Consider the following 23,348-nt stretch of genomic DNA (forward strand, 5'->3'; position numbering starts at 1 on the left):
CTAAGTTTCTAAAGACTCAAAGAGAGAACAGCATCACAATCCACAGAACCCCAGCTGAAACATCTGCAAGCCTTGGCTGGTAGGTCCACTCAATACCCAGACACATTTGGAATTGGTAGTGTGTCCCACATCAGCTAAGCCCATATTGATAGACAGCCTGGGAGAGGTTATAAGAGGGTTTTCACAGTTATCCAAAGCCAATCGCCTGTCCCTTGGGGACAAGACTCAAAGGGCCAACAGTCTATTAAGGAAACCTTGAAGTGTTATTTGACTCCTTGAAGATTTATTATTTGTTCATCAATAAAGACTTTGTTATTTCATTAACGACTCAATAGGTCATCCTTCTTCAGGGAAATCCTCAAGAACTTCTCTTTAGGTGCCCTGGCTTCCCGCTGGGCATAAAGTATACGTCCTATACAAAAAGACAATAGTTACAGGCCCAGCACATGACAGAACAAAAGGTAACTCAGAGGGAGGTTGGTTTCTGCAGAAGGTAGAAGAGAATACCAATCTCCACAATTGCCAGAAAAGGACATATGAAAAGTAAGGTGGACTTACAGACATGTATCACTAACAGAATGCTAGGCACAGATTGGCAGCCATCATTTCCCTTGACGCCTTTGTAGTGTCTCAGAGACCCTCGAGTCATGACCCTGTCGCCATTGTGGATCAGACCGAAGAAGATATGGGGTTTGTGCTGATTCCACAAGATTCTGCTCCCTTCCAGATGTCCCCTGTTGACAGTTTTAGCCCACAGTTAATTAAAAAGACCCTTGAGCCAGAGCCCGGTTCTCCAGAGAGCGCTCCTTTTGACCGAAGATTGTTTTGGGAAACATCTCGCTCGGAGAAGCAGAATAAGAGAAGAAGCGCTAGATTAGCGGAGAGAGCAAGCGTTAATTAAGCCAGTTCCCTTGAGAGTTTCCCGGGAGGATTGCATCTGGCAAGTTGTTGACTTTAGTCCACTTTCCCTTGGGAAAGAGTGTTCAGACACCTGGCTGGTGTGATGTCCCATGGGCCTTGGAGTTCTGATCCCAGCGCCATCGTGGTTGATGATGACGAAAACATGGGTTTTTTGCCGGCTCAGCAAGAGACGGAATTTTTCCAGATGCCTGTTGTTGATGATTCTACCCAAGAGCCCATTAAGGAAGACCTTGAACAGGCCTTTCCCACTGCCTCCCCTCCTTTTGCTAGGAAACAGTCCTATGCTGCGAGTCGGAGTGAAAAAGAGCAGTTTCGGAGAAGCTTGAGATTAGCAGCTAAACAAGACGTTAATTAGCTATGTTCTCCTGGGAAATTCTAGGGAGGAACGCATCTGGAGGGAGATGTGTTTCGCTTCCCTTTCCCTTGGGAAAGGAAGCTCTGGACACCTGCTTTGCAGGGAAATGGGACTTAGTTAAAAGTGCCCGACATGGAGGGTTCCGTGCGGAGTCAACAGATCAGCTTCAGGAGTGATTTCGTGTTTCCAGCCAAGTGTGGACTTTGCAAAGTCTGCAACTCCAGTTTCCTTGCCTCGCCTTGCCTTGCCTAGCCAAGTATTCAAGAACTATCTTGCCTTGCTTCCAGCCTTGGACCTTGTTTCTAGTATCAAGCCTTGTTCCCAGTTCTTGCCGTGGACTTACTTTGAACTTTGGAAAGATCTTTGGACGTTCCCCACTCTATTGCTTGTAAATAGAGTGTGTTTCGGTTTGGAATTATAACTTTGGACTCTAATATAAAATATTGGACAATATAATCTTGGACTATTTTTGACCTTCCCTGAAAGGTCTTTTACTGGACTACATTCTTACTTGTTTTTATTATTCTTATATATTTCCTTAATAATGATATTAGATAGTTTTGGCCTCTGTGTGTCAGTTCTTAGTGCTCCGTTGCCTTGGGTGTGACAGCTAGAGGGGAGATTGTAGTCCCATAAAAGTTCTGGGCGCCGACTGACCTTTGTGGTGTTCAACGTGTCAGTTGAGGAATTCACATCGACTGTAGTTCTGCAACGCGCTACTGTCGAGTAGACCAGGTGTTGCATCTCGTCTCCCTGCCAAGCCTGGACAGTGATTCAACTCTACCACGACTAACTTTGCCTTGCCTTGTATCCTAGCCTCGGATTTAAAACCTGGAACTCTTTGACAGACCTTGCTGTAATCCCCACTCAAACAGCCTAGAAGTTTGAGTGTGTTTCAGTTATCGGATTTAAAACTTTGAACTCTAATACTGGACATCTACTTTCACATTACTGGACTATATTTGACCTTTTCTGGAAGGACTATTGCTGGACTATATACTCTGCTTATTTTTGGTTGTCTCCTTTATTTCTTTAATAAAGATATTAGATTGTTTATTGGCCTCCGTGTCTGGTTCCCAGTGCTCACGCTGCCCTGAGGCATCACAGCCTTTCCCATATTTTTAATAGAGATTTCTTTATCAAAATGACATGTAGCTTCTTCCTAGGTCTTTAGCTCCACACTAGCATATCTAGGAGAATTTGATTTATTTAGGCTGTAATTGTGTGCATACATTCCTGATTGTTAAACTCCATTCGACTAAACAATTACCTTCTTAACCTACCTTATTCTGGCTTTCTTCCTGGACTATCTATCAGAGTTTAGCACACTAGTATCCTCATATTACACTATCCTTAAAGCATTTATTTTCCAAGGATTACTATGTAGCAGGCCACCTCTTCTTCCCTATGAAGACAGCAGAGGTAAGTTACAGCCTATTTCTATCCATGTCTACTCAGAATAAAGCTTTGCTGAATTCAGTATGGTTTGCTCAAAGGTAAGAGCACATAGGATTGTAGCCTCACAAACTCAAAAAGTCCCACTGTACTTAAACATAGTTTAAAGTGTTTAGGATTGTCACGATGTGAGAACATTTTAGTTCATATCATCATTACATGAAATAACTGCAACGAGCGTGTAATGGATTCCACATGGAATCTGTCTTTGTGAAAAGATCATCCATGCATAACCTTTGACAGACTCAACTAAAAGGTTCACATAATTCCACAGTTGATGTATTATGTAACAATTCCTGAAAGAGTGAAAAACAAAAACAAAAGCATGCAGAAAGGAGCAGTGTTTATATTATTCTGGAACAACCAGTTTGAGGATGCCATTAAAGTGTACTTTTCTCATTGGGTGTGTGGGTGTTTCCTGTTTTTAAGAAACCTGATTGTCATTGACATATGTTTTATGTTTATTTGATTTTTAAAAAAATAATCTTCACAACAGTGTGACAGAAATAGTAATGTCACCAAGATACATAACTTGTAGATACATAACTTGTTCAAAGTCACATAGAGGAAAAATTAGTGTAAAGATTAAACTAGCCTGTGATCAATGTGCTCAACTTGCTATGATTATTAAGCCATATTACTATTAGGATTCTGATGTTCTGATACATCAAATTATTTTGTCATAAATTGGCATATAATAAAGGTAAACTCAAATTTAGTTGCAGATAGCTTTGAAGGTCATCAGCTGAGAAATCCACCAGTGCTATCTGCCTGATGTTGAATTTCTTCAAGTAAGTCTCCAAACCAGAGTCCCACCCCCCAAAATAAACCATTTAACCAGAGATTTCACTATGTGTATTTTACTTATGGATATAAATGCATATCCATCATAATAAGAATTTCAAGTGGACATTTCAACCCAGTAATTTTAATGGAAATGAGGCTCTAAATCTATATTATCATGCCAAGAAAAATGGAGCTATTTTCACATTTCAGTTACCTAATGGACTAGATACACATTTTCCTTTGTCCTGAGGAATGAGCTGAAAGCAGCAGCCTTCGCCTTTTAATGGAGTTGCATTCTAGTCGCTAATCCATGACGGTCCATGATGAGGCCTGAATTATGGTTTACAAGATCATTACAAAACACACATTGCTGGAAAGGAAACACCATTGGTGTAAGCCAAATGGTAAATATGAGGACAGATACAGGTATCCCTCTGTTGAGAAGGATAGTCTTGCTGTTTGTTGGTTTTTGGTTCTCTTTGTTTCCTTTTAAGGGACTTTTGACATATAGAGGAAAGTATGCACATTTTTCAAAACAAAACAAAAATAGTTGACAAAATCTATTTCAAAGTACAAAGTAGCATCATTTGGGGGAAAGGTTATCATTTTTCATGGCAGTAGTGATAAATAGAAATTATCTCATAGGTATCCATCTCCCCTTTTCTTTTTCCATCCCTCACATGCTTATATGCCAAGATTACATGCCCTTCCCCTTCAGAATTCAGGTAATAATCACTGCAAGAGGAAGAATTTTATTTTCACAGCTACTACAATGTACCAGTAAAGAGCTTCCGAAATTGTTTCCTAGCTACAGAGGTATAATCTGAAGAAATGTTTCCTCTATCCATCTAAAGAAAAAGGGGCAGGTATGTCTTGAAAATCCAAACATTAAAATCAATTAAGTTACCAATTATGTTAGAAAGAGTTTACTGAAAGGAGATGGCTTTAAATGAATTTTTAAATTTAATTGATTGACTAAAGTTGGACTGTCAGCATTAACTTAGTTCTGTTTTAAATAATTAAATGACATACTGGGCTAAAAGCCAATAAATGTTACCTTTTCCAACTCATTTCTTAATAAATGTGAAAGGTTAAAAGAGATCTTTATTTTTCTAATTGTTATTTTTCTATAGCCTTTGTTTAATATTCAAAATTACAATAATCGAAAACCTTTTGGGAAGGAAAGGGTGAAGAAATACATTTTTAAAAGTTACACAGAAACTATTTTAAAGTAGCATCTTCATAAGAAAACAATTGAAAGCCATAATTATAACCACCATAATTGTACAGTAACCATTTGTACTGTGTGTGTGTGTATGCATGTATATGTATGTATATATATCCCTGAAACCATCACGCTTATGTACCTCACAAGAGACAAATAAACAAACAGTTATTGTTTCATCTTTTGCCAAGTCTCACTCTCTAAGTCCCATCATTATTATATGAAAGGCTTCTGAACACAGTAAAGGTGGCAGCAGAGTTAAATATCCCCTGCCTGGATCCTTTATATATTGGCGGCAAAGATATTTTAAAAACCCCTCGCCTGACTGATCGTCCTTTACAGTAAGCTTATAAGGAGGAGGAAAGGGAAAATGTGGGCGGTGGTGGTGGTGGGGGGGGGGGGTAACTGTTCAAAAATTCTTGCAGGTGTTTCCTTCTGTTTTCTCCTAGGCTCAAGGTAAGGACATAGAGAGGGCCATTATTATCCTCAATTTTATTATAGTAAAGGTTTGAATGCAGGCTTCAAATTTAAGGTTAAATGGCCATTAATTATAGGATAAGAGTTAATTTTTCTCACTTCTAACATAAATGTAATCAAATTACAGTAGTCTCGCTTACCCAACATAAACAGACCGACATAACGTTAGATAAGCAAAAATGTTGGATAATAAGGAGGAATTAAGGAAAAGCCTATTAAACGGTAAATTACCTTATTATTTTACAAATTAAGCACCAAAACATCACAATGTATTGAAAACATTGACTACTAAAAGTCAGACTGCATTAGATAATACAGAACGTTGGATAAGCTAAGGTTGGATAAGCGAGACTCTACTGTATATATTCATTATATAATGAATATAATTTGAAGACTTGGATATTTAAACAAGCCATTGAGAATGTCTTGTCTATGGATGACGTGTCTTACATTGGAATGTATTTTAATTATGCTTTTATGTTTCTATAATTTTAATATAATTTTATTTCATATTTATGTTTCTATGCCCAAGGCACTGCACAAATGCCATTTGTAAACCACTTTGAGCCCCCCTCGGGGTAGAGAAAGGCGTTATATAAATATAGCAAATAAATAATAAATATAGTCTAGCCCCAATGGGCTGCAATTAACTGGTGATGCAGCACTGTGCTTTCATCCCATTCCTTAGCTACAATTTGCACTATCCCATTCCCTTGTCTTTATTTACAGGTCGGCCATGTTTTACGGCAGTTGTCACCATAGGTTATTGGGCGTTGTTCTAAGTTTAAATTGTTGTTTAATATGCTATTGGTTTTACTTCTCCATGGCTGCCCCCCTCACCTCTGGAATTCTTTTCCTAAGGAGTTAGGAAGGGTCTCCTCCCTCCCCGCCTTCAAGAAACATCTGAAGACGTACCTTTGCTCAAAGAGTAGGAGGAATAGATGGTAATATTACCATTATACCCCGGATTAATAGCTACCACTCATATCCGTGCCCTATTCACCCCACCAGCTCAGTAGACATCTTGAGCAATGATCAATCTATTTGCTCCCAAGGAACTGGGAAGGCTTTTGTTTGATATTTTGATGTTTTGCTTTCTGTCTGATATAACAGGTTGCATTTTTAATTAAATTTTAGTTGTTAAGTCATAATTTGTTTTTATATGTTGGGTTGTCAATTTCATAGAATCATAGAATAGTAGAGTTGGAAGAGACCTCATGGGCCATCTAGTCCAACCCACCGCTGTTACGAGTGTACTGTTGTTGTGTTCAGGCACTGAATGCTTGCCTTTTATGTTTGAAATTCATCCTGAGTCCCTCCGGGGAGATAGGGCAGAATATAAATTCTTCTTCTTCTTCTTCTTCTTCTTCTTCTTCTTCTTATTATTATTATTATTATTATTATTATTACTTTTTGTATTGTACTCTGTGTTTATTTTATTGCATTGTTTTAGGCACCTTGTCTCATATGTAAGCCGCCCCAAGTCCCTTCGGAGAGATGGAGGCAAGGTACAAAAATAAAATTATTATTATTGTGGTATACTGTGCCTTTAAGCCACACTCTGTGGTTGTTACAGCTGTAATGTATTTAACTACTGATGGTTGGGATATATAGTTTTGTGCACCCAAAGCCAACAGAAAAATCAAGAAACATTTGGGCATATAAAAGGTGTATATATGATTGCTGATGATATGATTATAGCAGCTGAGACAAGTAAACAACATGAGATTTTACATCAGGTAATGGAAACAGCACGTGTCAAAAACATCAAATTTAACAAAGAAAAGATCCAGTTCAGGGTAAACTCTGTTAGATATATGGGCCTTATTGTGACTGCAGAGGGAGTCAGGCCAGACACTGAGAAAGTAAAGGCAATTCAAAAAATGAAACCTCCCAATGACAGGCAGGGAGTGCTTAGGTTTCTAGGGTCAGTACAGTATTTGGCAAAATAATATCCCAAAAGAGGCAGAGTTGACAGCGCCATTGAGAAGTCTGTTAAAGAAAAATATGAGTTTTCAATGGATGCCAGAACATCAGAAAGCTTTTGAGGCGATCAAGCAAAAGTTGTGCGATGCACCTGTAATGCAGTATTTTGATGTGACAAAACCAGTTGTTATCCAAGCAGATGCTTCAAAAGATGGCTTAGGAGCATGTCTCCTACAGGATAATAAGCCAGTGTCTTATGCTTCAAGGTCACTCAGTTCCGCAGAGAAAAATTATACTCAAATAGAGAAAGAATTGCTTGCTGTTGTATATGCAGTACAAAAGTTCCATCAGTATGTGTTTGGTAAAATGGTTCTAGTTCAAACTGATCACAAGCCCTTAGAATCAATTTATAAAAAACCAATAGGCAGTGCCCCGGCTCGTCTGCAAAGAATGTTGTTGCAGCTTCAGAAGTATCAACTTAACTTTGTATATACTCCAGGTAAACTTATGTATCTGGCTGATACCTTGTCAAGAGCTACTGTTGATCCCCCTGGAAGTCAGGAAAATCCAATAGGAGATGAGAAAGTGATATATGAAGTGAATACATTAGCCATGCACCCAGATAAAATGGGTTTAGTACAAGAAGCAACAAAAAGTGATCCCCAGCTTAGGATGATTCAAACATACCTAAACCAAGGATGGCCAAAGTACATGAGAAAGGTGGCCTCAATAGCAAAATCTTTTTGGCCGGTTAAAGATCACCTAAGGTATAGGGATGGGATTCTTTTCATGGGAGAAAGAATAATCATTCCGGCAAGCCAAAGACAAAATGTTCTTGCACAGCTGCATGAGTCCCATCAAGGGATTCAAAGAACCAAAGAAAGAGCAAGACAGTTGATGTACTGGCCTGGTATGTCCAAAGATATTGAGTCAGCTGTTGGCAGTTGTTTTGTGTGTGCTTGTTTTGCCCCAAATAATCAAAAGGAACCACTTAAACCCCATGAGATCCCAGAAGGGCCATGGCAGAAGGTGGGAGTGGACATATTTGAACAGGACAATTGCTCTTTTCTGTTGGTAATTGACTATTTCTCAAAATACCCAGAAGTAGTAAGTTTACCTGATAAAACTGCAAGAACAGTAATTGTCAAGATGAAATCTGTGTTTGCAAGACATGGAACTCCATTAATTGTGGTGAGTGATAATATGCCATTTGCGAGTCAAGAATTCAAGGTATTTGCGAAAGAATGGGGATTTGAACAATGCTTTAGTAGTCCGGGGTATCCACAATCTAATGGCATGGTAGAACGAGCCATCCAGTCCATAAAACAACTTACACACAAAGTAGGAAAGGCAAGGGGTGATCTGTATGCAGCATTGTTGGAGTACCGGAATACAACTGTGACAGGACCTGCACAAATATTGATGGGCAGAATGCTGAGAAGTAAACTTCCCATAACAACTGACTTATTATGTCCTAGGATTCCTATTAACGTGCGTCAAGAACTACAAAGAGCTCAGGAAAGACAAAAACATTTTTATGATCGAACAGCAAGACCCCTCAAACCACTAAGAGAGGGAGATTTGGTATGGATGCAATCCAATAATTGCAAAGAAAGATGGCTTCCTGCTGTTGTGATAGAAAAATGTAAACCACCTCGGTCATATCTAATAAAGAATCAGGACGGTCGCGTATATCGGCATAATAGGCGTCAATTAAAACAACGGAACCAAACACCTGAAGTTACAGTTCAAGGAAATACAACATATAATGGTCCTAAAGGGATGTTTGTGAACAAAAGTGACACACATGTAATAGCAGATAGACAGCCAACGTATGTGACATCGCATGGCAGACCTGTGTTTGAACCTGTAAGATACACTCCTTAGAAGGATGGTGCTGAAGACCATCCTCAACGGTGGGCTAAGCACTAGTGACCTCTGGCCCCAAAGAAGACATATTTTCTTACCTGTCTAGTGATGTAATGAAGCTGCCAAGTTGTAATGAAAGACTTTTTGTAATTTTGATATGTATGTTTTTTTAAACACTTTTATAAAATGTATTTTGTTTTGTTTTGTCAGATGTGTAGTTATTATGTATGAAGAGGAGATGTGGTATACTGTGCCTTTAAGCCACACTCTCTGGTTGTTACAGCTGTAATGTATTTAACTACTGATGGTTGGGATATATAGTTTTGTGCACCCAAAGCCTCAGTAGCCTTCCTAGTGTTTGAATAAACACCTTTGCTACAAGACTCTGCTGGCTGGTGAGCTTCCTTCATACGAAGAATACTACAATTATTAGTATAAATTGTGTGAAATCATGTTTTTAATTTATTAATGCTTAACAAAACATTGAACATTTTGTATTCATTTCCTATCTCTGTGAATGGCCCAAGAGAAAATGCACATGACTGCTGTCATATAATGATAGGTAATTGCAGCTATATTTGTGGCTGAAACAATATCTGATCATTTTACCCACATTATCTCCACAACCTGTCGCAGTAAACAAATCCTGACATCCATCAACACCCCTAAATGTGTGGGCTGTGGGTTTTTTTTTTTTTGCAGCATTATAAACAGATTTTCCCCACCCTCAGATAGATAGATAGATAGATAGATAGATAGATAGATAGATAGATAGATAGATAGATAGATAGGTTGTAGATGCTTCAGGATAAGTCATAAATCATTTACTAGAATCATATGGGTATATCATATTCATTTACCGCTCTAGCAATAAAGTTTCTTTGCATGGCCCTATCTATGCTCATTTATCCCTTATGTTATATACCAGTTGTAAAGTCCAGCTTATTTAACTTTACATGAGGTTAGATATTTGTGAAATGAAATATTGTATGTTTACAGTGGAACCAAGTTGTTTGGAAGTAGCCAAAACTTGGTGAATTCCACTGTTCTTTTTCCTTCTGAAAACTCTGAGTTCAGTGGCTAGGCCACTAATGATAGCCAGTGGCATATCCACTGTCTTCATCCTTAATCCGATATTTAACACACACAAACCAGCAGAAATAGTAATGTCTTAACCACCAAAATGAAGAATCTCCTCACAGAAGGGAAAATATGCTTGTAGGTTCGTGAGAATTGTTACATTTGACATTTCCAACCTTACCCTATTCTATAGAACTAATAAAGAGTGTCAACTGTAATTAAGCTGCTCTAACAAGTAAAGAAGATGACGAGAAACATAAATCCATATTTTTCATCCCTGTTGTTTTCCTAGCAAAATATTGGCTGTTTTTTCATCATCATTATTATTATTTCTCATTGAGCACTTGTCCAAAAGAAGAAGCATATGAGAAAAAGAAAAGCTACAACTGTAAACTTGTAGTTTAGTGACTCTCCTAGAGTCTATTGGCTTGCCAAAATTAATTTATAGTTAATAGCAAGTTTGGGATTATAAAGACCTTCATGTGAGAACAAAATGTGCTGGCTGGTTGGCAAACTGTAAGGACAAAACTGTAAAAATGGCCAAAAAAAGTGGGAGCAAATCAGCCATGCAGCTTTGAAAAACCTGGAAATGTTGCATAGTTTAAATATCTAATTATAAAGAACAACAAAACAAATCCAGCATTATATGGGTACCTGACTGCAGCATACCTACCCTGGAGAGGTATTAAGACCACCAGAGCAGGTTTAGGTGGCACATGGACAGGTTGCGGAGGATAGGGGGAAAGTATTTATGATGTTTTTTGTGATACAAACATTTTCATTAGTGGAACAACCCCATGGGATTCTGCCCAATATTACAATGCCTGGTCTATTTTCTGTTTGAGAAAAATGAGAAAATTTTAAAGTGTTTGTTTGTTTTTTATGCTAGAGAAATTAACATGCTTGAACAAGGAGTCACCAAACTTGGTGTGTTATTTAATAAGACCAAAACAAAAGTCACATTAAGGGTTTAGACCCAAATGGTCTACTATCTTCTTAACCCATACTTCAGATTTTTGTACTGTCTGCTATAGACAGTACAGTTATGAACCATTTGGATCAAATGTGATATTTACTTAGTTTTTGGACATTTTTCTACAAATTCAGGACTGATTAACAAGCTTAAACTTTTTTCTTTAGAGGGAGGTTTCCTGTTTTGGTTCATTTATCATGGAGCACAATGTGAAACAAAAATCAAACACTTGTGATACTAAGCATTCTTTTTTTCTTCTTCATTCAAGTCATAAGAGAAATCATCAGCATCAAAACACCAGGTAAATTTCCAAGTAAGCAATAATCTTGGGTTGCTTTGCAATTGTCCTACTTTTTGTGGTAACACTTAGTGAAAGAGATTTGTATTCATCCTCCCTTTGTTTTAGGCACACAGTGGACTCCTTAAAAATCTTTCAGTCCACAACAGATTTTTCCCAAATGATAGGAGTTCTAAAAATCAAGGTGGAAATAAATGGGTTGCACCCATGACAGTAAAGGTCAATGGCGTTAGGAGTTAATTTCTCTATGCATGTTGTCACTAATTGCTACTTTGCATGTTTGCAGACTTTATCTCTGTTTGTTTTGCGATACTCTCTTTCTTTCTTCATCTTTCCCATTTTATCTACCTCTCTTAATTAGACCATATATTTGATTATATTTTTTCTAAGTATAGCTATTGTTATGTTTTTCAAAGAAGACAAAGTCAGCTTCTTTCTCTGCCTGATTTTGTGAGAGAACATGGGATTGTTTAATATTCCGCTTATGCCTTGACAAATTGATTATTCTGCTTGATAGATTCACCAATATCTCTCGAACTTCCCAACAAGAGGAAAGCACTTTTTCACATTAGGTTATTTTTAAATGTTTGGATTTAAACTGCTCAGTGTTCCAGTAACTTTCTATTATTTATTCATTGAAGTTACTGTCAGAATTTCCATGGGAATGTAATAAAAATCCACATGCTCTCTACTATGTGACATCATTCTGTTACTAGAATGAAGCTATTTTCACAAATCATTGATGCATACAAACTGGATGTATGTATCACTTATGAATTTTTGCAGCCAGCAGCCAGAGTGACCAGTCATTTTCGCTCCGTGGTGACTATGCATGGTATTGATGCCTTCTCCTCTCCATACATTTGGGAGCAGATGTAGATTTTTAGTTGTGTTTCAAAAGGGACTAAGGAGGGGGCTGTTTTGATCTCTTTGGGGAGAGAGTTCCAGAGGCAGGGAATGATCATGGAGAAGGCCCAGAGCCAGTCCAAGTGTAGCAAACAGAAATTTTGGCGTCCCCCCCCCAAAAAAAAACAATCACTGAACTACTAGGTTGGCAGAAGCTGGGGCTAACAGTGGGAGCACACCCTGCTCCCCAAATTCGAACAGCCAACGAATTATTGGGTTGCTGACCTGAAAGTGGTCGTGGTGGTGGCTGTTACCTTCCTGCCAGAGCAGTACCTATTGATCTACTCACAATCGAGCATTTGTTTATTTGTTTATATACAACTTCCAGTCTCATTCCCTCCCACCAAACTGGGAGGGATAGCTAACACTCCAGAAGACAGGAGCAGAATTCAAAACGATCTTGACAGACTAGAGAGATGGGCCGAAACTAACAAAATGAAGTTCAACAGGGACAAATGCAAGATACTTCACTTCGGCAGAAAAAATGGAAATCAAAGATACAGAATGGGGGACGCCTGGCTTGACAGCAGTGTGTGCGAAAAAGATCTTGGAGTCCTCGTGGACAACAAGTTAAACATGAGCCTACAATGTGATGCGGCAGCTAAAAAAGCCAATGGGATTTTGGCCTGCATCAATAGGGGAATAACGTCTAGATCCAGGGAAGTCATGCTCCCCCTCTATTCTGCCTTGGTCAGACCACACTGGAATACTGTGTCCAGCTTTGGGCACCGCAGATGAAGGGAGATGTTGACAAGCTGGAAAGCGTCCAGAGGAGGGCAACTAAAATGATTAAGGGTCTGGAGAACAAGCCCTATGAGGAGAGGCTTAAAGAGCTGGGCATGTTTAGCCTGCAGAAGAGAAGGCTGAGAGGAGACATGATAGCCATGTACAAATATGTGAGGGGAAATCATAGGGAGGAGGGAGCAAGCTTATTTTCTGCTGCCCTGCAGACTAGGACACGGAACAATGGCTTCAAACTACAGGAAAGGAGATTCCACCTGAACATCAGGAAGAACTTCCTCACTGTGAGGGCTGTTCGGCAGTGGAACTCTCTCCCCCGGACTGTGGTGGAGGCTCCTTCTTTGGAGGCTTTTAAGCAGAGGCTGGATGGCCATCTGTCGGGGGTGCTTTGAATGCGATTTCCTGCTTCTTAGCGGGGGGTTGGACTAGATGGCCCTTGAGGTCTCTTCCAACTCTACTATTCTATGATTCTATGATTCATTTAAACCATAGTTATTTGTGTGAATTTTGGTTTGGCTTACTCTCAAATTCAGTATATGGAGAATTATTGACCAAGGCCCCTTCTACGCTGCCATATAATACAGATTATCAAAGCAGATGATCCACATTATCTGCTTTGAACTGGATTATATGAGTCTACACTGCCATATAATCCAGTTCAAATCAAATCATCTTGATTTTATATGGCAGTGTAGAAGGGCCCTAGGGCCTTTTCACACAGCCAAATATCCCAGAATATCAAGGTCTGCTTTGAACTGGATTATCTGAGTTCACACTCCCATATAATCCAGTTCAATGTAGATTTTATACAGCTGTGTGGAAAGGGGGCCCAAGACAAGGGCGACACCGCAAGGAAGTTCACCTGGGATGAAATCTCACTGGTAGCACTAGTAAGCAGGAACTTAAGATCTTCTGGGGAGGCCCTGCTCTCAGTCCCGCCTCCTTTGCAGGTGTGATTGGTGCAGACAAGAGACAGGACCTTCTCAGTGGTGGCCTCTCGGCTATGGAATTCCCTCCCCAGAGACTCCCCAGAGCAGTCCCCTCCTGCCTGACCTTCAGGAAGAAAGTAAAAACCTGGTTATGGGACCAAGCTTTGGCTAGCAAGTTAGTGCAATATGAATATATCGAATAGTGAAATGACTAATGGGATGTCCTTGGATTTTGATTCTGGATGACGTGATTTTAATAATTAATTTAATATTGTTGTTTGATTTTTTATTTTAATGTATATGGGTTTTTTTTACTGTATGTTCATGGCATCAAATTGCTGCTTTTCTGTAAGGCTTCTCTGAGTCCCCCTTTTGGGGTGAGAAGGGTGGGATATAAATGTAGTAAATAAATAAATAAGCAGACACTGACCCGGATTATTGTTTGCAAGGAAATTTAAAGCAATGTCCTCTAAAATGATGCTGCACAGACCTCTATTCTCAACAAGAAAAGATATGATATTGGCAAGGCCCCACTGTGGGATTTTCTGTCTTGATATTCTGGGTTATATGGCTGCGTGGAAGCAACCTAGGTTATCTGAGTCCACACTACCATATATTCCAGTTCAAAGCAGATAATGTGGGATTTCCTGCCTTGATATTCTGGATTATATGGCTGTGTGGAAGGCCCTCAAAGCCCTTTCTACACTGCCATATAATCCAGATTATCAAATCAGATCACCCACATATTTATTTATTTATTTATTTGATACATTTATATCCCGCTCTTCTCACCCCAAAGGGGACTCAGAGTGGCTTACAAATTAAATTTGTAAGCGTGGACAGGTGGCTGGAGTGCCTACTCCGTGTCCGCACGGGCGAGTGGTGAAGCCCTGCGCATGCGCACAGGACCATCGGCCATTTTTTTCATAAAAATGAAAAAAAAAAGCATGGGTGATCATCGGCAATGGACTTGGAGGGCTTCCTTCAGCCTGGCGGCACTGTGGCCACACGGGGGCACCTTGACTGTGCCCCCTGTTGCGTTGCACCACAGGCGACCGCGTAATTCACCTCGTGGGTGGACCGCCTCTAAGAAGGCCCCCTCTCTTTTTTCCACCAGCCGTTCTTGAGATGGGTGTGGGATTGAGAACAGGGCCTCCTCCACTGATCGTAGTGTTCGAGCAGCTTTGTATGTGGAGATGCAGTTTGCCAAACAGTCTGAGCCCAAACAGTTTAGGGCTTTAAAGGTAATAACCACACTTTGTATTTAGCCCAGAAGCAGACTGGCAGCCAGTGGAGCTGCTGCAACATGAAGATGGTGCTCTCCCTGTACGGAGCCCCAATTAGTAACCTGGCTGCCAATCTTTGGACCACTAAGTCTTATTTTCTTGCTCTGAAGCATATGCTCTCAGCAGGATATTAGCAAAGGCTCTTTTTGGGGACCTGGTATACATAAAACACAAAGGTAATAAATATTAGAAGAAAAATCATTTCTTCTTTATTTCGGTATGCATTTGATGTTGAGAAAGACTATGGCCCCATCTATAGCAACCATTTAATGAAGCTTCAAACCAACTTGAAACTGTGTCGGCTAAAAAATGCACACCGCAACCTGAATCAAGGCTAGTAAAGGGCATTAAGTAACGTCATGGGAAAGTCTGAGTTAAGCCCCTGAATGTGAATGTGTTTCAGCAAGCCACATTACATGGCAGAATCACTTCCGCAGAATAGAAAGTGCATTGCAGACACTCGTCCTCACTGAGACACTTTGTAGAATTCAGAACATGGCATCAAGAGAACTGCCAAAAATGCCCTAAGGCTGGCTAACAGGAGGCTAAATAACCCCCTGGGATAGGCAATAGATTATCCCCATTCCTAACTGTTGTTTTCCTCTTTTTCCACCTTCTATGCTCTGAAGTGCTGGTGTGTGTATCTCCCAGAAATGGTGAATCTGCATAGCAGTGTGAGACCAAGTTCCATGGTAAATGTAACCATCAAGTTAATCTAATCATCAGAACAGCAAACAACAGTTTCTGCCATACTGGTTCCAAAGTGACCTAAGTGGTCTGTGTAGATGTAGCTGTGCATGTGTGCTTTCAAGTTGTCGTATGAGGGTCTCATAAATTTCATAGTGTTTTCTTAGGTAAGAAATACTCAAAGGTCATTTCCTATTTCATGCCTCTGATAAGCAGTCTACAGCACCTGGTATTTATTGCTAGTCTCCCATCCAAGTACTAATTAGAGCTAACTAAAGTTTAGCTTCCAAGATCCAATGGGAACTCATGCCCTTATGGTACTATTTAGCCTCAGAAAGGTCTAGGCACCACCCAAAATGTATGAACTTTTTGAAATATAAGATGCAGAATTTTTACTTACTTTATCATTGAAAGATGCAACCTGTTGACATAAAGAGTTTTCTTTTAAATTATTCTTGTACAGCAGTAAATGCCACTGAGAATTTGGACATAGAAGGTAAAAATTGCTTTGACTTGACATATCTTTGATGTCCAATCCATGCCAAACTCCACCTTTTTGTCTTAGTATGAGCATAGTAGGGATCCAGATAAAAAGAAAAATCATTTTATAGAAAAATGACAAAAATGCAACAACCAGTCAAAGTATAAGCAATAGAAACTACATTGATATTAAAAGTATTGAGTGTTCAGTTTATTTTCTCTGCAAGTTCTACATACACAATTTTGGTGTGTTAAAACTGAATAACACAGGCCACAGAGCCTCCAACATTTCAGAAGCAAATGACAGGTGACATCAGAGAGTGGCCAGGCAACAAGTGGTTCAAAATTATTAAAGAACACACAGAATTGTGCTTTTAAGTAGACAAACTCAAGAATTATGTAATGAGTTTAAGAACATCTAGGTAAAAAGGTAAAGGTTTTCCCCTGACATTAAGTCTAGTCATGACCGACTCTGGAGTAATCTAAGCCAAAGAGCCAGCGTTGTCCATAGACACCACCAAGGTCATGTGGCTGGCATGACTGCATGGAGTGCCGAAACCTTCCCACAGAAGCAGTACCTATTGATCTACTCACATTTGCATGTTTTCAAATTGCTAAGTTGGCAGAAGCTGGGGCTAACAGTGGGTGCTCATCCTGCTTCCCAGATTTGGACTGCCAACCTTTCAGTCAGCAAGTTCAACAGCTCAGCAGTGTAACCCACTGTGCCAACAAGGGCTACATCTAGAAAAAGAAAGCAAAACAAAACAACACCAATACATTACTTTAGATGAGGATGTGTGCACATTTCAACATGATTAACAATAAATATAATACCATATAATACATTATTGTAAAAGCCAGATTTCTTTATTGGACCAAGCAGTCCATGATCATTTCCTAACATTACATATAAGTGCCTACAGTTCCATAGCTAGATGGATGAATGGAGGTAGGTAGGTAGGTAGGTAGATAGATGATAGATAGATTATAGATAGATAGATAGTAGGGTTGTCCAAATATTCGATATGTTTCTCGTTTCATAATTATTTTGGATTGTTCTCGTTTTTTGAAACGAGTATTGAAACGTTTTCCCTGGGCGCAACTGGCAATGTAATTCGAACCATCGTTGGCCCATTCTCTAATTGTTTCTTAAAATTTTCGTTAAATTTTTTCCTTCCAAATTTTTTTTAAATATTTTTTTAAAAATTTTTTTTAATTTTTTTTGTTTCTGCAACCTAACATGAATGGGAGCCTAGCGCAGCCTAATATGGCTACCGCTCCCTGGCCAATCAGAGACTTCCACGATGGCTGAAAAAGGTGGGGGCTAGCATCCTCCACGTCCACGTGGAGGATCTCTCCCCTCCCCAACTGAGCCAAGCCATTCTGGGTTGGGATACCGAGGAGAGAGGGTGTTTCGCAAGCGCTGGGAAGCTGCTTGCTTGCTTGGGGGAGAGAGGGCTAAGTGACTGGGGGTAGAGTGTTTCTGTTGTTGCTGGTTCGATATTGTGTTTTTTTGGGGGGAAATTGTCTGGGGGCTTGGGGCAGAGTCCTTGCTGTGGCTGGCTTTAGGGAACTTTTTTTTTCCAAAGGACGTCTGCATCCCTGCTAGTGCTGAGCTTGGGGTGCTTTCCATCTACTCCTGAGGGAGACCTTTTGCCTTTCTGTTTTCTTTTTTGGAATTTAGCAATCACCACATCAGCCCTTCTTTGCAATCCTGAAAAGGGGGGGGGGACTTGAAAATAATAGTTTCCAAAGGATGTCTGCGTTCCTGCAAGTGCATTGCTTCCCTCCCGCTCCGTTTGTAATCCCAAGCCCCCGGGCTGAGTGTTATTGCAGCAATCACAAAGACACACATTGTTTTCAAACCTAAAGGGTACATTGGAAGAAATAGTTTCCAAAGGACGTGGGGCACCCGCCAAGGCATTGCTTCCCTCACGCTCCATTTCTATCCCCAAGCCTTGGGCTGAGTTTTATTTCTGCAATCACAAAGTCAGACATTGATTTGATTCAATAGAGGGTCCACAGCAATTTATAGATTCCAAAGGACGTTGCCAATCCTGTCAAGGCATTGCTTGGTGTGTGCTGCATTTCTAATCCAAAGTCCTCAGCCAGAGTTTCATTTTTGCAATCACAAGGTCAGCCAGTGGCACCATTGATCAAAAGGTTCAAAGGCAATTTATAGTTTCCAAAGGACGTTGCCAATCCTGTCAAGGCATTGCTTGGCGTGTGCTGCATTTCTAATCCAAAGTCTACACAAGTAGAAGAGGGACTTTTACAGTGATAAGAACCCAATTGAACAGGAAATAAGACTTTCAAACCAGGAACAGGTTTCTTCAAATATTGAAAAATAGTGTATTATAAAAAGTTATGAAAATTCGCCAAAAATCATAGGAGACAGGAAACATTCTGCAATTTGTTGAGCAAAGAGTGTGGAATGTGTTCTCCCACTGTACCAAATTTGATGAGAATAACTCAAGAAATGAGGGTGGGAGACCCCCAGAAAAGTCCCCCCCCCCGGTTTCCTGTTTTTTGGCGATTGCGCATGCGCATCCACCATTTTAGAAACATTTTAGAAACATTACAAATTTTCGGAAATATCTGAAAATTTTGGGTGAAACATTAAGAAATAATTTCTATATCGAAGAGCTGGCACCCCCTACTTTAGAAACGAGAATTGAAACATTTTTTCCATCAATCGGACAAGCCTGATAGATAGATAGATGATAGATAGATAGATAGATAGATAGATAGATAGATAGATAGATAGATAGATAGATAGATAGATAGATGAGAAAAAGATGCTTGCCAGCTTCTTCCTTTTCTGTGAGTGAGCCGACATAGATCATCTCTAACATCTAAATCCCTGAGCTGCTAACTACGAGTATCTCTCACATTCTTTCATAAGAATTTGAATTCAGGTCTTTATCATATCAACAGTTCATATGGTGGCTATAAAAAGTCATTGTTTATAGTTTTACAAAAGGGAGGATTTCAGCAGGTGTATTTTGTCATGCTGGGTTCTATTCTGCTGAATTATATTTGTGCTAAAATTTTCTCTTCCATACAATTATCAAAGATATAGGAGCACAGCTCTCTTTTTCATCTAGCTACCCTGACTCTAGAGTCTATTCCAATCTACCATGTTGGTTTTTGGCAACTTAGGATAAAGAGAGACATTGTATATTACCAAAACTGAAGGACATCAACCTGTTAGCTCCAGTCTTTGTTCCAGGTTTGAATAAATGGATTTGTTTCAATCATCATAACATTATAGTACAGGACAATCCCAAAATGTGTGGGACTGATATCTGCAGTTTCATTTATCAACATCAAGCAAAATATGTCCTCTCTATTTTCTAGGTTACCTGGGCCCTCTCTTGAGTGAACGCTGCCACCGCAACCCTGTTTTTGTGTCTCATTCCTCCCCTGATGGAACATCTGCTCAGTTAAAACTATTTTATTGCATTTATATGTTTACATTGTTTTATAATTTGATACGTTATATTTATTATTTGTTGTATAATGCGACATTGAATTTTGCCATAGTCTATAAGCCGCTCTGAGTCCCCTTTGGGGTTGAGAAGAGCAGGGTATAAATATAGTAAGTAAATAAATAAATAAAATAGGTCCTCCGGAATAATTCTATGATATTCCTTGGGCCAGATATCCTTCATTTGAAAAGTGTGCACTAATCTATACTGTTTTGCAGATACGTACACATGAAGTCTAGTAATGTATCCCACATGGATATAGAAATCATAATGTTTAGCAGAGTTCTATAGAATTGAACTTGTATGTCCTATTCGTTTGCCATAAACTCTGCACTGTATCACTTTTTTCAGGACATGCGAGCAAAAAAAAAATCAAAACGGGAAAGAAAATCAACAACAATGTAACGGCTTTTAAAGAATGGCCTTTCAATGTGCAGAGTCATAGAGGAGAACTGGAGCAGCCCTGCTCTACCAAGATGAATTTCCCATGACAGCTAATAACTGGCTCATCTATTGTGCTATGATGTTCGGCCTCCCAGTATTTTCCTTTCACCAAAGCATAAGTAAAACAAGCAAAAGAACTCTTGCTTTCTTTGGGACATTTGTTTCCAATTGTGCAAACACCATGAATGCAGTTATTTTTATAGGCCTGTTGCGAAAGCATGGCATTGGAGTCTTCATCTTGCAGTTAATTATAAATCATTGCAGAGCTGGGCTGCCCACAACAAAGTTCTCAGACCCTGAAACAGCACCGTTTGTGTGATTGCTCCTCTCACAACCCCCTCCTATCTCATGCTGTCAAATCCGCTTTAAAGAAGGGTGAGGGCATTATTTTAAGATGTTATTATTGGCTTGGAAAGACATAAAGTGTAAGTTCCAGGATACTTTTTTCCCAGAGTAAGATAACTTGCTTTGCATCATCCATCATCTGGCTTCTGGCATAAATGACAGGACCTCACATCCAAATGCCTTTGTAAGACCATATCTGATGGATCATGGAAGGCTTGTTGTTTTTCACAAGGGTGTACCATGAAAAGCCCCTTTCAGAAATATTGGGCCTAAATCAAAGTTTGCTTCTTGAACACACTAAATGGAAAGACATTTTCTCCTTGCATCTACCAGTCTTTTAAACTCTAACTTGCTTGATCTCTGTGGTTATCAGCATAAAATATTTCAAGTAACATTAGAGAGCTTTCCTGTGTTTACCTACCACTTTCCGTTTTATTAATGGTTAAACTTATTGAGGAATTTACAGCCATGTCAGATTGACCTACGCCTTGCCCCCCCCCCCCCCCAGCAGATTAATTGCATAAAATTCCAGTCAGGAGATCACATCAAATTCTCCTAAAAGAAATTTATAACCTTTTTCAAACTTGAATTTGACAGGATACATACAAGAATAATGGCTTTCATCAGTTGTCTTTTCTTTTGAAGAAGAAAAAACAAAGCTGAAGATCCATGTTCTATTTAGCATTAAACATAATGTGTTAAAAGTCTGCAGCTTGTTGTTCTTATTCAGAATAAATTATTTTTTGTTCACAAAAAACAGTACAAATTTCCACAGAAGTCAACGATACTGTTATTTAGTAAGCAATTCAAAGAATACATTCTCAGTTAAAACTTAGGACCAATGAATAGTGATATAAGAAATTACAGCAAGGTCATATCCTGGATAAAGTGCGTTCTATTGGGCCTCTCTGAAAGGTTTCTAGGGGGATTTCATGGTACAAAATGATAGTGTTATAATTGCACTTTAACTGTCATGGCAACATCCTATGGAATCTTGGGTTTAGCATGTAAGGAAGAGTACTTCGGATTCCAAGCCAGAGAGGTGTGGTGCCTCACAGAACGACAAATTATTGGATTCCACATTATCTTTTCATGGCAGTTTTTGTAGTGCTGTCATTGTGTGGTTTGTGAAGTCCCCACTCAGAAGTATTCCATCCCTCTGATTTCACATTCAAGGTCAGGGTCCAGTGGGAGACGGTCTTTAATTTCCTCCTTCAGTATGTGAGTGTGTTGTCTGAAACTGTCCCCTCCCCCCCCTCCCCACAAAGCGCTGAGGTTCAGGAATGACTTATAGTTATCCTGCTCGACTTTGGAAGATGGAAAAAGACCCCCAGCCTAACTGCATTGATAATTCCCTCCTTGCTTTTCCCATCACCTAATGAATTCAGAAGAAGGTGCAGCCAAACACACCTAGCAGATTGCAGATTGAAATGCAGATATTTGCTGGGGGTATCCTGATCCCAAACACAACACAATTGACTCCTCTCCAAGAAGAACCAAGCCCATCATCCCGGAATAACTATCCATTGTTCAGTCAAGGAAACCTTCCTTTCCCAGTTGACATCAGTTACTGAACATTGTTTCCCCTAAAGTAGTCACTAGACTATCATATCACAGCCTATATTAATGACCTCCCATAGATAACCCCAGTGGTACAATGGGTTAAACCCATGTGCCAGCAGGATCCAGGAAAAGTGGGTGAGCTCCCTCTGTCAGCTCCAGTTCCCCATACAGGGACATAAGAGAAGCCTCCCACAAGTATGGTAAAGCATCAAACATCCAGGCATCCCCTGGGCAATGTCCTTGCAGATAGCCAATTCTCTCACATCAGAAGTGACTTGCAATTTCTCAAGTCACTCCTGACACACACACACACACACACACAAATAAATAGGATGGCACAGCACAGGTGCATTAGGCGGGTTCAATAAAAATTATTCCAAGTAAAAAGCTGTACAATTTCCCAGCATACTGTACACCAGCGGTTCCCAAACTTATTTGGCCTACCGCCCCCTTTCCAGAAAAAATATTACTCAGCGCCCTGGAAATTAATTTTTTAAAAAAATTTAATAGCAATTAAACAGAAAGATATATGTACCTGTGGCCACCACCGCTCCCCTGGATTGCCGCAGCGCCTACCAGGGGGCGGTAGTGCCCACTTTGGGAATCACTGCTGTACATCAATCACAAACTGTAAACCTGACAACAACAGATGTATGTTTGAACCAATAAGATAGTGGATTGTAATTTGTACCAATCATAGCAATGTCTGTTTATCCAAATACCGACAAAATGTACCTGTCTGTAATCATGGATGATGTCAAATTGGGAAACTTCCCCTGACATCTTTCCTTGGCCTATAAACAATCCCTACGCATCTCTATTGGGATCAATTTGAATTTGGCACACCGGGAACAAACCTTGAGATTTCAGACACCATGGAGGAGCAGAGAAAATGTGTCATCACCTCTTGCCCTCAAATTGCAGGGCGACAAGAGGCAGGTACCCATGAGAGATATGTGCCTGGACTTTGCTTAAATTCACAAAACAATGCACAACAGCGAATTCTGTTGAAATGAAGGACTTCTGTCCTAAATGCCTAGAGAGGCCATATTTTGTTGGATGTGGATAAATTAAGGCACAAATACCAGTCCCATGAAAATGAGAGTCATAC

The 23,348-nt window shown here is 39.7% G+C and overlaps 1 long non-coding RNA gene across 2 annotated transcripts; it reads left to right on the top strand.

Moving 5' to 3' along the window:
* The first annotated feature begins 6,111 nt into the window (after positions 1-6,111).
* Positions 6,112-22,784, top strand: LOC103279482 (uncharacterized). Of its 2 annotated transcripts, none has more exons than XR_506822.3 (4): positions 6,112-9,409; positions 11,235-11,368; positions 19,755-19,839; positions 20,237-22,784. It is a non-coding gene; the product is annotated as an uncharacterized LOC103279482 (long non-coding RNA). The 2 variants fall into 2 exon arrangements; XR_001730550.2 differs by having other exon boundaries at positions 11,336-11,368.
* Positions 22,785-23,348: the final 564 nt, after the last annotated feature.

The sequence above is a fragment of the Anolis carolinensis genome, chromosome 2 (assembly GCF_035594765.1).
Source record: "Anolis carolinensis isolate JA03-04 chromosome 2, rAnoCar3.1.pri, whole genome shotgun sequence".
Lineage (NCBI taxonomy): Eukaryota > Metazoa > Chordata > Lepidosauria > Squamata > Dactyloidae > Anolis > Anolis carolinensis.